The 15,796-nt window shown below is 41.6% G+C and overlaps 1 long non-coding RNA gene across 1 annotated transcript; it reads left to right on the plus strand.

Moving 5' to 3' along the window:
• Positions 1–1,737: 1,737 nt before the first annotated feature.
• Positions 1,738–15,665, plus strand: LOC115277332. Its single transcript, XR_003902378.1, has 4 exons — positions 1,738–1,812; positions 2,714–2,770; positions 6,327–6,388; positions 15,374–15,665. It is a non-coding gene; the product is annotated as an uncharacterized LOC115277332 (long non-coding RNA).
• Positions 15,666–15,796: the final 131 nt, after the last annotated feature.

A 15,796-nucleotide genomic window follows, 5' to 3' on the forward strand; every position in this document is an offset into this window, starting at 1 on the left:
AGGCTTCCAGGACCTTGAGGGGCTCGCTGCTGTTAAGATAAGGCCATTTACTACTGTCTAGTAAAAAAAAAAATTAGTCATGAGACCCTTCAGATGTGTGTCAGTGGGCCATAAGTTTGGAGGATAGTTGGTAACATATACCCTGGGGGATAGAGATAAAGTGTCCAAAGGGATTTTTTTGTATGTTAAAGAAGACTTACAGAACCCTGGAGGCCAGGCCAATGTCAACTTCAAGGTTGACTTTTGCCTCTAGCACAGTATTCGTGGAGGCAGCTGAGTTCCAGAAGGAAGGTCACTCTGCCTGTTTCAAGGACTTGTCAATGGGCTGCAGGTTACAAGGAAATTTAATTTTTTCCCTTCATTTCTTTGCCTTTGTTCTCCATGTCACTTCCACTGTTTTGGCTTTTTGGTTTATTTTGCTTCTTCTCCTCTTTTTCTTTCTTTCTTTTTTTTCAGTATAAGCAAATTTTAAAAATACAAGCAAATATTTATTCCCTCCCCCATAAGATAAAGAGAGCATGCTGTACATGCTTTTCTCCAGCTTGCTTTTCATCACTTACTACATGCTACAGATCACTAAATACGATGATTTTCAATACTAAACAAAATACAAGTTCACAGACTCTTATCCACAATTCCCAAATTCTCAAAGTTCTGAGAATCCAGAAATTTATTATAAGCTTGCAGAAAACTCGTTTGGGGAAAAAAAATCAGACCCAAACACATAAAGTTATTTATTATCTTTATTTTTTATAGTTGTGTGCATTTATGCTTAATACATTTTTGATGTTAGAATATTTAATATATGAGTTGTTAAATAATATATGGTACATGTACTGTATTACTTTTCTGAAAGCTGAAAATCATGAATTCTGAAATATATCTGGTTCTAAGGATTTCAGAAAAGGCATCCTGCACCTGTAAAATCTAAATCACTTAATAGTAACTTTGAGGGACTTTCTTTCTCCCAACATCTGGTTTTGGATTTCTTTTTTCAGTTTCGTTTTTTGTTTTGTTTTATTTTTTTGTTTTGTTTTTTAAGTAATCTGTATGCCCAAATGTGGGGCTAGAACTCACAACCCTGAGATCAAGAGTTAACATGCTCTCCCCACTGAGCCACCCAGGTGCCACAGATTTTTTTTTAAAGAATCATGTCTATAAAACTTAGCCTCTCGGGGTGCCTGGGTGGCTCAGTTGGTTAAGCGTCTGACTTCAGCTCAGGTCATGATCTCCTGGTCTGTGGGTTCAAGCCCTGTGTCGAGCTCTGTGCTAACAGCTAACCCAGAGCCTGGAGCCTGCTTTAGACTCTGTGTCTCTCTATCTCTCTGACCCTCCCTTGCTCGCACTGTCTCTGTCTCTCAAAAATAAAAATTTAAAAACATTAAAAAATTAAAAAAAAAACAGCCTCTCATTTTAATATAACCAAGTATATAATGTGAATCTCTCAGCACAAACGGAATGGAAAGCAGAAACCCATGGGTTTTCCCTGCACAAGCCAAGACCGAGTAAGGTTGCAAGATTTCCTCCTTGGTGAAGTGACCCCAAGGGCAAAGATTTCTGGTGACAGGCTTGAAGACTCAGCTTTTAAGTATTTTAAGTATAACGATGAAGCAGATAATTTCAAAGAAAACCCTGGTTAATTCTCAGCCTTTGTGGACCTCCTCTGTGTTAGATATCATAGGATTTTGAGATGGAAAGAACACCGGTGGTTGCTGGTGAGCATCTTCTAGAAGCACTGGACCAACTGTCACTTGAACAAGAAGCCGTTCCTAACTTTGCCTGTTGCTCTTATGAGGAACCATTGCATTTATGGTACTGATAGAGGGCGGGTTTGAACAATCACTACAGTACTACCCTCCTTTATTGCCAAGTGCTTTCAGCAGTATTACATTATGAGCTTTATCTGGGAGGTAACTTAGTCACAAGTGAATAAACAGGCCTCCCTCCCTGGGACAGATCGTAGAAGCTGCAGAATCCTTGCCGCCCCTCCTCGGGAAAGGGTTATTTGTCCCTGCCCATTGACAGAGCCACTGAACTTGCTCTGGCCAACAGTCTGTGGGGGGGAAATGATGTGGGCCGCTTCTGGAGAGTAGCTTTGAGAGCCAGCATGTTATTTTCCGTGTGCCCTTTTCCCGCCTCATAAAAACGGCCGGATCCAAGACAGAAACTGCCCCATCAGCCTCCAGCTAAGAGTAACTGTGGCGCAGCACAGAGCCACAACCGCTCTGTGATGGGCATGTGGTGTAAGTGGGGAGGAATCTTCGTTACAAACCACTGAGATTTCGGGGCTGCTTGTTCCCACAGTATAGCCCAACTTACACTGACTGGACCCCTTGCCGCGGGTCACGCAGCCAATGGTTAAATGTGCTAGGCAGCCCCAATGTCCTGACGGAGCCCTCCAGTTTTTCTAGAGACAACTGTCATCCTTTGATTTGCTAAAACTCGCTTTCCTTTCCTATTCTAATTTCCGAAACCGCTTGAGACACCTAATTAATATCTTGAAAGTTTTTGAGATCCAGCATAGCACCAGTATCTGTAGATATTGCAAGTATTAAGTGTTACGAATATGCTCCCCATCAGACTGGGCGTGAAAACAAGGTGACTGAGAAATTAGTAATCTAGGAAGTAGAAGAAAGATGAAAAGGAGACAAGAAGTATGTCATGATGGATGAATTTGTTTGGTATTTTAATTTTCTTTGCTCTGAACTGACAGGACTTTGGCAAGAAGGGTGCTTTCATCAATCTTTCTCATCTCTTTCACCAAAATGAGGTAGGAAGATTTCAGTTCAGCTCATGAAAAAAATGAAACAATTGAAAAAAGACCACTCCCAGAATGGAATTTTTATTTACTTATTATTTACTTATTATTATATTTGTAAAAACCATTATGCTGTATTAAGTAAAATATGTTAAGTTCACACATAGACTAAGCAATGCCTTTCAAATCCATCCCATAATCCTTCTTCAAAATCCAGAACACAAGCATTAAAACAGTATCCGTGTGCCGATACCGTGGTGTGGGCATAGTGATTTTCATGAATTTCGGGCCCCAGGTAATTGTAAAGAGATGCGGATGTACATTTGTATGTCATCTTAGAGAAGGGCTAGCTCTTCTCTCGGTGTTATCTGTGGAGATTTCTTCATCCAACCACATCAACTCATTTCTCTAACTATTGCTATTAGTTATGAAGCTATATCAGTATTTTAATGGACAGCCACCTCTGTTTCCTTACCACCCGGTAAAACATTTCACTTGAAATATTCAGGAAGCTTCTCAGTTTTAATAAATGGAGGAGAATGATGTTCTGAACTCCTGTTTCACAGTAACTCACATCAGTGTTATAATCACAAACGGCTTCTCCATCTAGGTTTTTTCCATTTAGGTATATTCTGTTGTCCATCATCTTCCCTGAAAAACTAGATGCACATGAATCCCACATAATGAAGACAGGCATCTCATATCTTTGATGCAGCAACAATTAGCCACGTGGCTTCCCACACCCACTGACAATCAATGAATTTTCTCGAGTGATTTGAGAGTAGAGATACATTAACATTTGCTAGTCACAAACCTCAGACAGAGTCAATGTAAAAAAAAAAATAGAAGAGCACATATTGAAATTAATTATGCCCATGCAAAAATCCATCCACTTAATCTTTTGAAGCATACCAGCATTTTCTAAGTGTTTAACATTGTATTATTCCTTATAATAAATATATTTTGATGTAATGTCCAAATAGAGTGACTGATATCCTGCTTTCTACCCAGTTTCTGTGACATTTATTGACATTTGATGTGCAAGTAAATACTTTTATGAATATGTATACCTTTCAAGTTATTTTAGGCACACTCTGGTGTTTGCTAGAGTATATATTTAAAATGAAGGTCTTTCCTCATTCATTACGTTTATAGGGTTTGACTCTAGTTTGCATTTTGGAATATTGAGTAAGGATTAAATTTCAGTCAAAGGCTTGGCCACTTTACATTTTACAGTTTTGCTCCTGCATGATAGCTGATGTTGAATAAGTTGTGAGTTCCAGAGAGAGGCTTGCAATTTTTAAAGTTCAATTTTAGCATTGTATCTTTTTGTTCTTATATGCATATATGAAACTAGTGAGTTTGGGGATTAAAGGGCCTTCTCTCTTTTTTATCTCCCTTTCCTTTTCTCTTTCATTTTATTAAAAAAAAAACTCTTAGGGCCAAGCTATCATATTAGTACCCAAGTCTATATAAGAGGGGGTGTTATAAAGGCTCTGGGAGCTCAGATAGAAGTTTTAGATTGCCTACTGCATTCTGTCCTCATGGAGTAGGTAACTATCAGGCTCCAGCATATTTATTCTGATATCTGTGGATCTTTGAGGAAATTAAGAAGGAGTGGGAGATGATGTGATAATAAAGCAGCTTGAAGAACTTACCCTTTCCAGGAATTTGTTTAGTGCTCCTTGTTCTCAAAGACACATGAGTCTGTGTGTAATGTACCAGGATCATCTTGCCTCTACTGTCTATTGAAAATAGAAATTTTCTTGGCAAAATGTGTGTATATCCAAGGAGTCCATAAACGTTTGTTTATTTATTTGTATCTTTATTTATTCATTTAAAGTTTTTTGAGAGAGAGCATGAGCAAGGGAGAAGGGCAGAGAGAGAGAGAGAGAGAATCTTAAGCAGGCTCTGTGTTCAGCGCAGAGCCTGACATGGGACTCAATCCCACAACCCTGGGATTGTGACCTGAGCTGAAATCAAGAATCAAACACTTGACCTACTGAACCACCCAGGTACCCCCATAAACATTTACTGAGTCCCTACTGTGTGCCATAATTTCTAAGACTCATCTGCAAAATAAGCAATTTGGAATAACTTCAGGATTGGCACAAGATTCCAAGTCATCTTGGACCCAACTCATAATTGTAGAACAATAAAAGAGATGGGAATAAACCCTTGAAAAGCACTAATTTGGCTTGGTCTATAACATTTCCATTTAAAATGTGAGTTAGAAAGTCAAGAAAGACCCACAGGTAAGCATCCAGATGGAAGATGGGCACTGGTATGGTGATATCTGGACCTTTGGGCAGCCAAGTCTCCAGGGTCAGAGGTGCAAATCTACTAGCTGAGACACTCAGGAACTCACTGACTCTCTCTGAGAATTTTTATTGCCAGGTAAAACATGCATGTCTTTTGAAGGATAATTACAATCCAGTAACCACAAGGAGTCACACGTTAATGGACTTGGATGTTCCAAATAATGCAAATAATTTTTTGAAGAGCATGGAGCATATATATTTACATCCACAGCCAGCATTCTATTTTACCCTATAGTTCTGACATAATTGCTGGGGAAAATATCCTTCATTCCATCCTGCTGTCAGTATGAATTCAGTTTTTTAAATCACCTATAATCTAAGGACAGCAAAAAAATCCTTTTTATTCCATCAGCTTTTTCTTGCTCATAGATAGATGTTTGAACAGGTATGAGAGAAATAAGTGTTGGCAAGCAATAACTTGCAACTGCAGCTGTTTGGGGGAAAAGGAATCAAGGGAAGTTCAATCCACGCAAGTAGAAGCCTATTGGCTATTGTCAGAGAAACAGGATCAAGGACCAAAGGCTAGCCCTCCACCCAGCCACAATTCACTGTTTTATTACTTCCCCATAGCAGCCTGGAAGGCACAGGGAACCCTTGCCTTATGTAGAAACACTTGAAACACTAATTGGCCATAGTCAGGGGGATCGGCTGTTTCACTCACAAGGCACCAAAGACAAGAGGGCATTTTTATAGGCTAGAGCCCAACTCAATTGGATTTCACATATTGATATTAAAAGACCATTTGTAGGGCTCTGGGTGGCTCAGTCAATTGAGTGACCAACTCTTGATTTTGGCTCATGTCCTGATCCCAGGGTCATGAGATCGAGCACTGCATCAGGCTCGCTAGAGCCTGCCTGGGATTGTCTCTCTTTTGCTCAGCTTATCTCCCCCCACTCATGTGATATCTCTCTCTAAAATAGTAAGTAAATAAGTAAGTAAATAAATAAATATCATTTGTGAAAGATGCTAAGAAAAGAAAGGTTAAAGAGATAATTATTGAAACATACCAAAATAAGGCCTTGCCCTAATGCCCACTACCTCTGCCCCATTCTAAGTAAGAAACTTATTCTCTAGCTCTTAGGGGGAGGTGGCAGGGTCATCCATTGATGGGAGTTAAGTCCTGGTAGTGCAGTCTTTGATAACGTTTACCTTGCTGGAGTTTGGGGTGGGGTAAAATAAGTTAAAAACGTGCTGTTCAGGGAATGGTAATGTGAACTTATTGATAAATGAATTAATATTTTATTAAGAACTAGAGGAAAATGGAGGTCTCCTGGCAATGGATTACAAGAAGGAATGCTGCCACTTTCAGGTAAAGAGCCGGCAAGGTTTGATTATCTAACAAGACCAATCAGCTGTGCATGCATTCTCCACATCATAGTTATTTACTACTGTGAGACAAATGACCCTAAAACATACTCACTTAAAAAAGAAAACCCAATCATGTATTTTCTCTCACAATTCTGAGGGTCAGGAACCCAGGAGTGACTCGGCTGGTGGTTCTGGCTCAGGATTTCTCATGAGGCTGCCGTCAAGAAGTCAGCCAGAGTTGTGTTTATCTGAAGGCTCAACTGGGGCCGATGGATCTGCTTCCAAGATGATTTGTTCTTATTGCTCTTCTTGGCTGGAAGGCCTTCTTGCCATGTGGACTTCTCCATCAGGCTGCTCAAGTGTTTTCGCAACATGGCAGCTAGCTTCCCAGAGAGAGTTACCTGAGAGTAAGGAGGAAGCCACAACACCTGTTATGACCTTTCTCAGAATTCCTATGTGGTTGCTTCTGTCATGTTCTCTTTGTTAGAACCAAAGTGCAGCCCACACTCAAAGAGAGGGTGATTCAGGTCCGGTTTATGAACGTAAGAGTAACAGAGAATTATCAATATATTTTAAAACTGCTGCAGAGGGGTGTCTGGGTGGTGCAGTTGGTTAAGTGTCCAGCTTCAGCTCAGGTCATGATCTCATGGTTTGTGAGTTCGAGACCTACCTTGGGATGTCTGCTGTCAGCACAGAGCCTACTTCAGATTCTCTGTCCTTTTTCTTTCATTGCTCATTGCCTGTTCATGACTCTCTCTCTCTCTCTGTCTCTCTCTCTCTCTCTCTTTTTTTCTCTTTCTCTCAAAAATAAATTTTAAAATATATTTTAAAATCAAGTTTAAAAAAATGGGGCACCTGGGTGACTCAGTCGGTTAAACATTGGGCTTAGGCTTGATTTCAGCTCAGGTCATGATCTCATTGTACATGAGTTTGAGCCCTGCATCAGGCTCTGTGCTGACAGCACAGAAACTGCTTGGGATTCTTTCTCTCCTTCTGTCTCTTCCCCTCCCCCACTTGTTCTCTCTCTCTCTTGTTCGCTCACTCGCTCACTCTCTCTCAAACGTAAATAAACTTATAAAAAATTAGCTGTAATCAGCTGAACCTGGCTGGTTCAGTCAGTAGGGCATGTGACTCTTGATCTTGAGGTTGTAAGTCAGAACTCCACATTGGATGTGGCGATTTCTTAAAACGAAAATCTAAAAAAAAAAAAAAATACTGCCACAGTAATGAATCACTGGAAGAATTTCTGTCCCTTTAATTTTGAGTTTACTATTTTTGATTATCTAATATAAACAATTGTTCATGCGTTCTTCATAGTTCAAACTTAGACCTTTCTTACATGACAGTACTAAAGAAGAGTATCCTTTTAGGTGACAGGTAACAAGGAAAAAGTGAATTTGCCTGTAATTTTTAAGAAAGTAGACTTTCCCAGTTGACTGACCTGGGGATGGGTCAGTAAAAGCCATTCAGGAGCCTCAGTAGACATGCTGCTCTAGCACCACCCCAAGTCCACTGGTGTCAGATTTGCCGAAATATTCTTAGCTGTTTTTGTGGCTTAACCTTATTATGTTCTCTTCTAACTTCTACCTTCTACCTTCATCATCAATGATGGTGCCTATTCTATCTTTTGCATGTTCTTCATGGTACCAGAAATTTGGGGAATGAGAAGTCTGGACCACACGTAGAGTATAATGTTCAGTTCTAAGCTAAAACAACAACAACAACAACAACAAAAACCCCAAAAAACAAACAAACAAACAAAAAGAAAACCAAAGCCAAGGCCATATGATAGAACAGGATGGAGAAGACCCCTAGCTGTTCTGTGTGCAGAACCCTTGAGGACCTCTGGGCATTTTGACCTGGAGAATGTCCTGCCCATATTCCCTTGGATCTTCCCTTAGAAGTACCTGCTGGCTGAGTTCCAGCCTATCCATCTCTTTGTCTGAGGGCTTCCTCTCAAAGTTGGAGCCCAATCTCTTTCAAGAGCAGTGCTCAACTGATAACTGATGGGCGTTGGTGTATAACCCTCCAGCTTCTTCAGCCTTTGGGTTGGATAACCCTGAGGCCAGGGTTCTATGCTGGCTTCCCAGGTTACCCAAGGGCTGAGCTCAGGTTGTCCACAGTGGTCATTGGCTTGATAACACCCGATTGACTGCTTTCTTTTCCCTCTCAATTCCCCTCTCCTCTACCGCTGCTTCCTAGAACCACCTCCCAGGTAAACTACTCACATTTGAATAAATCCTTACGACAGAGTCTGCCTCCTAAAGAACCCAAATTAAGACAGTGAATGATGTGACCACAGTCTTCAAATGTATAGGTGACTGTCATGTAAAAGAGTGATTAGATTTCCTATTCAAAAGGGAGGATTAGGAGGTGCCTGGTTGGCTTAGTCAGAAGAGCATGTGACTCTTGATCTTGGAGTTGTGAGTTTGAGCTCCACATTGGGCATACAGGTTATTTTTAAATAAATAAACTTTAAAAAACAAAGGGGGAGACCTAGGACCACTAGATAGTAGTTATCAGGAGATGGGATTTGGTTTAGCATAATTCCAAAATAATAAGATGCCCATGATGTTTAATTTTATGCATCAACTTGACTGAGTAAGGGATGCCAGATAACAGCTAGAACATTATTTCTGGGTGTGTCTCCAACGGTGTTTCCAGAAAGGATTCGCATTTGAATCAGTCGACTGAGTAAAGATCACCTTCACCAATGTGCGTGAGGCACTGTCAAGTCTGTTGAAAGCCCAAATAGAACCAAAGGCTGAAGAAAGGGGAATTCACTGTCTCTACTTGGGCTGGGACAGCCATCTTCTCCTACCTTCAGACGTAGGAGGTCTGAAGCCTTCATTCTCAGACTGAAATAAGGCACCAGCTTTCTGGCTCTTCAGCAAGCAGACGGCAAATGATGCCACTTCTCGGCCCTGATAACTGCTGAGCCAATTCCTTTGATACATTTCATCTTATGTATGTTATTGTCTATTCTATTGGTTTTGGTTCTCTGGAGCTCCCTGACTAATACAGTGACTAAAAACGGATGCGGCTGCTTTGGGAAGTAATAAAGTCATTATTACAGGGGGTGTTTCTACAGAGGCTGGTTAACCACCAGGGATACGTAATTGATCTGAAACCTAAACTAAGTGCTTTTGAAGGTCAGAGGTGGGCTTCCCATTATGATAATGAAGCCGAAACTTGTGGATTCTCCTCCTCGAAGACCCTTTCAAGGCCTCGCAATGGGCATGCATGGCCACACATTTCCATAAACCTGCAGCTCTTTGTATCAGATAAAGGCCATTGACTTTTGTTTTTCTTTTAATTAAAAAAAATTTTTTAATGCTTATTTATTTTTTAGACCAAAAGAGAGACAGAGGGAAGCAGGGGGAAGAGCAGAGAGAGGAGACAGAACCCAAAGCAGGCTCCAGGCTCTGAGCTGTCAGCACAGAGCTGATGCGGGGCTCAAACTAACAGACCTCAAGATCATGACCTGAGCTGACTCAGCCACCAAGGCGCCCCTGACTTTTGTTTTTTTAAAGATTTTATTTTTAAGTAATCTCTACTCTACACCCAGTGTGGGGCTCAAACTCACAACCTCAAGATCAAGAGTCGCCTGCTCTATTGATTGAGCCAGCCAGGTGCCCTGACCACTGGCTGTTTTGACTGCATCTTAATATTTGTTTTCTAGGAATTTCTTGGAACAGAATTTCTCAGAATTCCAGGGTTTGGGGGTAACACATGTAGCAGTGCTGGAAGCCGGTCCAACCCACTGTGACATTGCATGTGTTGATGTATTCCAACACATTGGATTGAATTTTACAATGTCTGATACTCTTGTCCTGACAAGCGTGGTGATTCTAGGTGGAATACATGCAAAATTGCCACCAGCCCAGCAGAAGAGCCTGAAAAAACAAGTGACAATGGCAAAAAGGAAAGCCCTCTTTCCTTGTGCTAAGAACTCTTACACTAAGAGTAATTTGATAACATGCTGTCGGTCTTTCAGTGTAACAGCAATTATAAAAGTCTTCAAATTATCTTTGTGTGCTCTTTGACTTTAGAATAATTTTAATATTTTTCCATAATTATTAACCAGTCAAAATTTTATTTTAATTATTTTATTTTTTATTAAGCTTTTTAATCCCCATGTAGTCAACATTAGTGTTACATTAGTTTCAGGTGTACCGTATAGTGATTCTTCACTTCGCTACATTACTTGGCACTCATCATGATAAGTGCACTCTTTAAACCCAGCCAAAACTTTAATTTAAGATTTTTTAATTGTTGATTTATTGTTGAGAGAGAGAGAAAGCATGAGCAGGGGAGGGTCAGAGACAGAGGGAGACACAGAATCTGAAATAGGCTCCAGGCTCTGAGCCATCAGCACAGAGTCCGACATGGAGCTCGAACTCACGAGCTGTGAGATCGTGACCTGAATCGAAGTCGGATGCTTAACCGACTGAGCCACCCAGGCACCCCCCCTTATTTTTCTCATTTTTAAGTAGTATCTACATCCAATGTAAGCCTAGAACTTACAACCCCGAGGTCAAGAATCACATGCTCTGCTGACTGAGCCAGCCAGGTGACCCTCCAGGCATGCTTTTAATAAAATCTTAAAATACAGAGTCAAGGCTGGCATGACCCTCTGCTAGCTCTCTATGACATTGTCCCCTTAGAGGGACATCATTTTGGGTGCCTATTGACACTTTCTACAAAGAATTGTGTAAACAAAAGGGACTCTATAATAAAGTTACTGATAACAAAGACAGTGAAATGGTAAAACTATTCTTTTGAATGCTTTCTAATCTATAATGCAGCCCCAGGGATGAAGAAAGTCAGTGCTTATATAAGTATGTATGAAATATTCATCTGAAAGACCAAAATGAGGAGAAAACGGAATAATAAGACAATGAAAACTGGCCAGTGATAAAAGAGGGTTAAATATTTCTTGACTGGACAGGGGTAAGGTTATGTGGTGACAGCAGAAATTAGCAAACTATTGTGCATTGGCCAAATGTACTCCTGCCTCGTTTGTAAATGAAATTTTATTGAAACAGTCATATTCACTTATTTACATATAGCAAGTGGCTGTTTTCACGCTGTGACTGTGGAGTCGGCATGACCAAGACCGTATGGCCTGGAAAACATAAAATACTGGCTCATTGGCCTTTCATAGAAAATGTCTAACAGCCTCTTGTCTAGAGCTAATCTTTGGGCTAGACGAAGTTAGTTTCTGTGTCAGTTTGTAGCACAGACATGTATGGAGAATAATCCTTATTCTATAAAAAATTTCACAGTGAGAGAGATCTTAATTTTGTAATAGAATTCTAAAATTGAAAAAAAAAACTTTGACATTGAAAGTTGTAAAACTTCTTTATTGAGGTCAGGCTCTTAGTCATTACTGCAGAGGAGGAGAAAGATCAGGTTTAAAAATAAGACTTAATTTTTTAATGTTTATTTATTTTTGAGAGAGAGAGACATAGTGTGAGCAGGGGAGGGGCAGAGAGAGAGGGAGACACAGAATCCGAGCAGGCTCCAGGCTCCGAGATCTGAGCTCCGAGCTGTCAGCACAGAGCCTGATTCGGGGTTTGAACTCACAAACTGTGAGATCATGACCTGAGCTGAAGTCAAAGGCTTAACCCACTGAGCCACCCAGGGACCCCTTTGGTAAACACCTGAGCTCAGCTGCACCCATCTACCTTTCCCGCATCACCAGCCAGCACTGTCCCTACAACCCACCATGTGTATATGTCTGTGTTTATGTACCTTGGTGCAGGTACACACACACACACACACACACACACACACACACACACACTGTGCTTTGGCTGCATTAATCTCACAGCTCTCTATACTCTTTAAACATTCATGCCTCCTATGTCCTTGACTTTGCTATTTTCATGCCTTTCCTGTGGCTGAAAACCACTCATTTGCCCCCAAACTCTAGCTGTGAGAAACCTGAAACCAAATTCATTTTCTTTTCCTTGGAGCATGCTTAGGGAATGCGCTCCTGTGTTTCAGTCTCCCCTTTCTGAGCTTCATTTCCCTGCCTTTGGGTGAGTGGGAAGAAATTCAAAGGGTCCAATCAGTCCTCTGCTGCTGGGAATCTTCTGAGCTACATTTTTAATACTTAGAGAAAAATCCTCAATTCACTAAAGGACTAGCATCTGCAAAACACAGGGAGGTTTTCTGACACTCTTTTAGGCAAGAACTAGTCTTCTTAACTTCAACCACAAGTTCCCTGGGAGCTCAGTCAGGGCAAAGCCAATGTTTTGTTCTTGGAGTGGTCCCTGATGCACCGGAGTCCAGCCCAGCAGGCCCAGGGCTCCCAGGAGGATGGACGGTGTCGGCGAAACGGAGTGAGAGAGACTCAGCTTCTTTCTGCTCACCAGGCAGCCATCTCTTCCCTGCCCAGAGTCAGCCATTTTTATTAAATAAGCATATGGGATACAAAACAGGAGTGGAAATTGCCTTAGACAATGATTTCTGATGACAAATTCTTTGGCATGTAAAAATTTCCCAGACGTAGATTGGTAGAAGACTCATGCATAATCTTTATCAATAGTGATTGAAGTAGGTGACTAAATGCTTCTCACATGGGGAGGGAAGGGATCTTTAGCATTTAAATACAAGGCAATGTTTTTAGCACAGCAAAGGGAAGAGTTAGTTCTTTGTGAGAGGGGTCAATAGCCTGTTTTTTGAGGGGAAGAAAAACAGGTTTTCTCAGGAAATGTAATATTTGCTCCCATAATCACAAAGGAAGAAAATCCTATAACAAGTTTTTCATAAGGTACAATTCACATATTTTTAGCATAAGAAGGCAAGTCACTCCTGATATCAGTCAGGCAGGCGCCTAGGGAATTGGTGCTCAAGCAGGAATTGAGTGGGGGTTGAGTGGGTGCAGATGCCGGTCGCCTTCTGACAGTGGGAGGCCTTGCAAACCCGTCTGACATCAGAAGTGGCTCCCAGCACTGATGCATTCGAGGAGTGACTGGCATGTGAAGGGATGTAGCCCACGTTTACGGCGGGGAAGAGTGAAAGAACACGGTGGCATAGACCTAGAGGAATTCTTGGTAGGAAGGTGAACTATTAGAGTCAGATTGCTATTTCAGTGCTCTGTTAAACAGTTCGGGCATGTCTACAGTGGTTGCAATCCCATGGCCCAGGGCAGGGCCGCCATGTCGCACAACTCTGGCATGCTCAGCCTACAGGCCAGCCCCCCATCTGCAGCACTGGGGTAGTGCTAAGCGCATGGGGTTCGAGGTGCACATTCTCAGGTTTGATTTCCAGCTTCAGCATTTACTGGTATATTGACCCTATGCAAGTTCCTTAAAATTCTCCAGACTTCTATTTGTTCATCTTTAAAATGGGTGAATCATACATCATTGTGTTATAAGGATGACGTGAAGTAAGATATAACACTTAAGAAAATGTAACTGCTTGGGGCGCCTGGGGGTGCTCAGTCGGTTAAGCACCCGATTTCAGCTCAGGTCATGGTCTTGTGGTCTGTGAGTTTGAGCCATCAGCACAGAGCCTGCTTGGGATTCTCTCTTTCTCTCTCTCTCTCTCTCCCTCTCTCAATAAATAAATAAATAAACTTTAAAAAAGAAAAAGAGGGGCACCTGAGTGGCTTCATCTGTTGGGCGTCTGACTTCGGCTCAGGTCATTATCTCTTGGTCTGTGGGTTTGAGCTCTGTGTCAGGCTCTGTGCTGGCAGCTCAGAGCCCTGGAGCCTGCTTTGGATTCTGTGTCTCCCCCTCTCTGCCCCTCCCCTGCTCTCTCTCTCTCTCTCAAAAATAAAAACTAAAAAAAATTTTTTTTAAAGAAAAAGAAAGGGGCGCCTGGTGGCTCAGTCGGTTAAGCCTCTGACTTTGGCTCAGGTCATGATCCCATGTTTGTGGGTTTGAGCCCCGCATTGGGCTCTGTGCCGACAGCTCAGAACCTGGAGCCTCCTTCCGATTCTATGTCTTCCTCTCTCTCTGCCCCTCCCTTGCTCATGCTCTGTCTCTCTCTGTCTCAAAATAAATAAAACATTTAAAAAAATTAAAAAGAAAAAGAAAATGGCAAGTGCTTAATAAATAAGCTTTTCATGAAATGTGTTTATGGCTAGTTGTGAATCTTCACTGGAGATTTACATCATTGTAAACCATCTTTGTACGAAATGGGTTTTGATGCTATTGTATGTAAATGTTATGGGATTAGTTTCCTAGGACTGCTCTAGCAAGTTATCACAAACTGGGTGGCGTTAACAACAGAAATGTACTACACTATTGGTGGGAATGTAAACTGATGCAACCACTCTGGAAAACAGTGTGGAGGATCCTCAAAAAATTAACCATAGAACTCCCCTATGACCCAGCAATAACACTGCTAGGGATTTACCCAAGGGATACAGAAGTGCTGATGCATAGTGGAACATGGACCCCAATGTTCATAGCAGCACTTTCAACAATAGCCAAATCATGGAAGGAGCCTAAATGTCCATCAACTGACAAATGGATCAAGAAGATATGGTTTATATATACAATGGAATACTACATGGCCATGAGAAAGAATGAAATCTGGCCATTTGTAACAAAGTGAATGGACCTCGAAGGTGTCATGCTAAGTGAAATAAGTCAGGCAGAGAAGGACAGTTACTCATAAGTGTAACAGGAGAAACTTAACAGAGGACAATGGGAAGGAGAAGGGGGGAAAAAGAGTTAGGGAGAGGGAGGGAGGCAAATCATGAGAGACTCTTGAATACTGAAAACAAACTGAGGGCTGAAGGGGGAGGGGGAAAGGGAAAGGGAAGTGATGGGCATGGAGGAGGGTACTTGTGGGGAAGAGCACTGGGTGTTATATGGAAACAAACTTGACAATAAACTATAAATTTAAAAAAAACACTGTATATCTGAACTGGGAGATTCTTAGCCAATATAACAATAAAACAAGGTTAATTGTTTGAACTGGAAGATTTGGAATTTTATATATGTCTCTCTGTTCTGGAGAACAGGAACCCAAGATCAAGGTGCTGGCAAGGCCGTACTCCCTCGGAAGGCTGTGGGGAAGGATCCTTGCCTCTTCTGGCTTCTCATGGTGCTCCTCGGTCTACAGCTGTGTGACTTCAACCTCTGCCTCTGTCATCATCTCCTTCCCTTCTTCCCTCTTTGTCCATGTCCAAATTTTCCTTCTCTTATAAGGACATCAGTCATTGGATTAAGGCCCATCCACACCCAGCGGGACCTCATGTTAACTTACTTAATCTGCAAAGACCCTCTCTCCAAATAAAGTCACACGCACACTTACTCAGGCTCAAGGCTCAACCATGTATTTTGGGGGGACACAACTCTACCCACAATAGCGACCATGAACATAGACTGGTGGGGAGGAGAAGGTTCTCTTCAGGAGCCTGTGTATATCCTTGGAAAAGTCACTT

This window comes from Suricata suricatta, chromosome 14 (assembly GCF_006229205.1).
Source record: "Suricata suricatta isolate VVHF042 chromosome 14, meerkat_22Aug2017_6uvM2_HiC, whole genome shotgun sequence".
Classification (NCBI taxonomy): Eukaryota; Metazoa; Chordata; class Mammalia; order Carnivora; family Herpestidae; genus Suricata; species Suricata suricatta.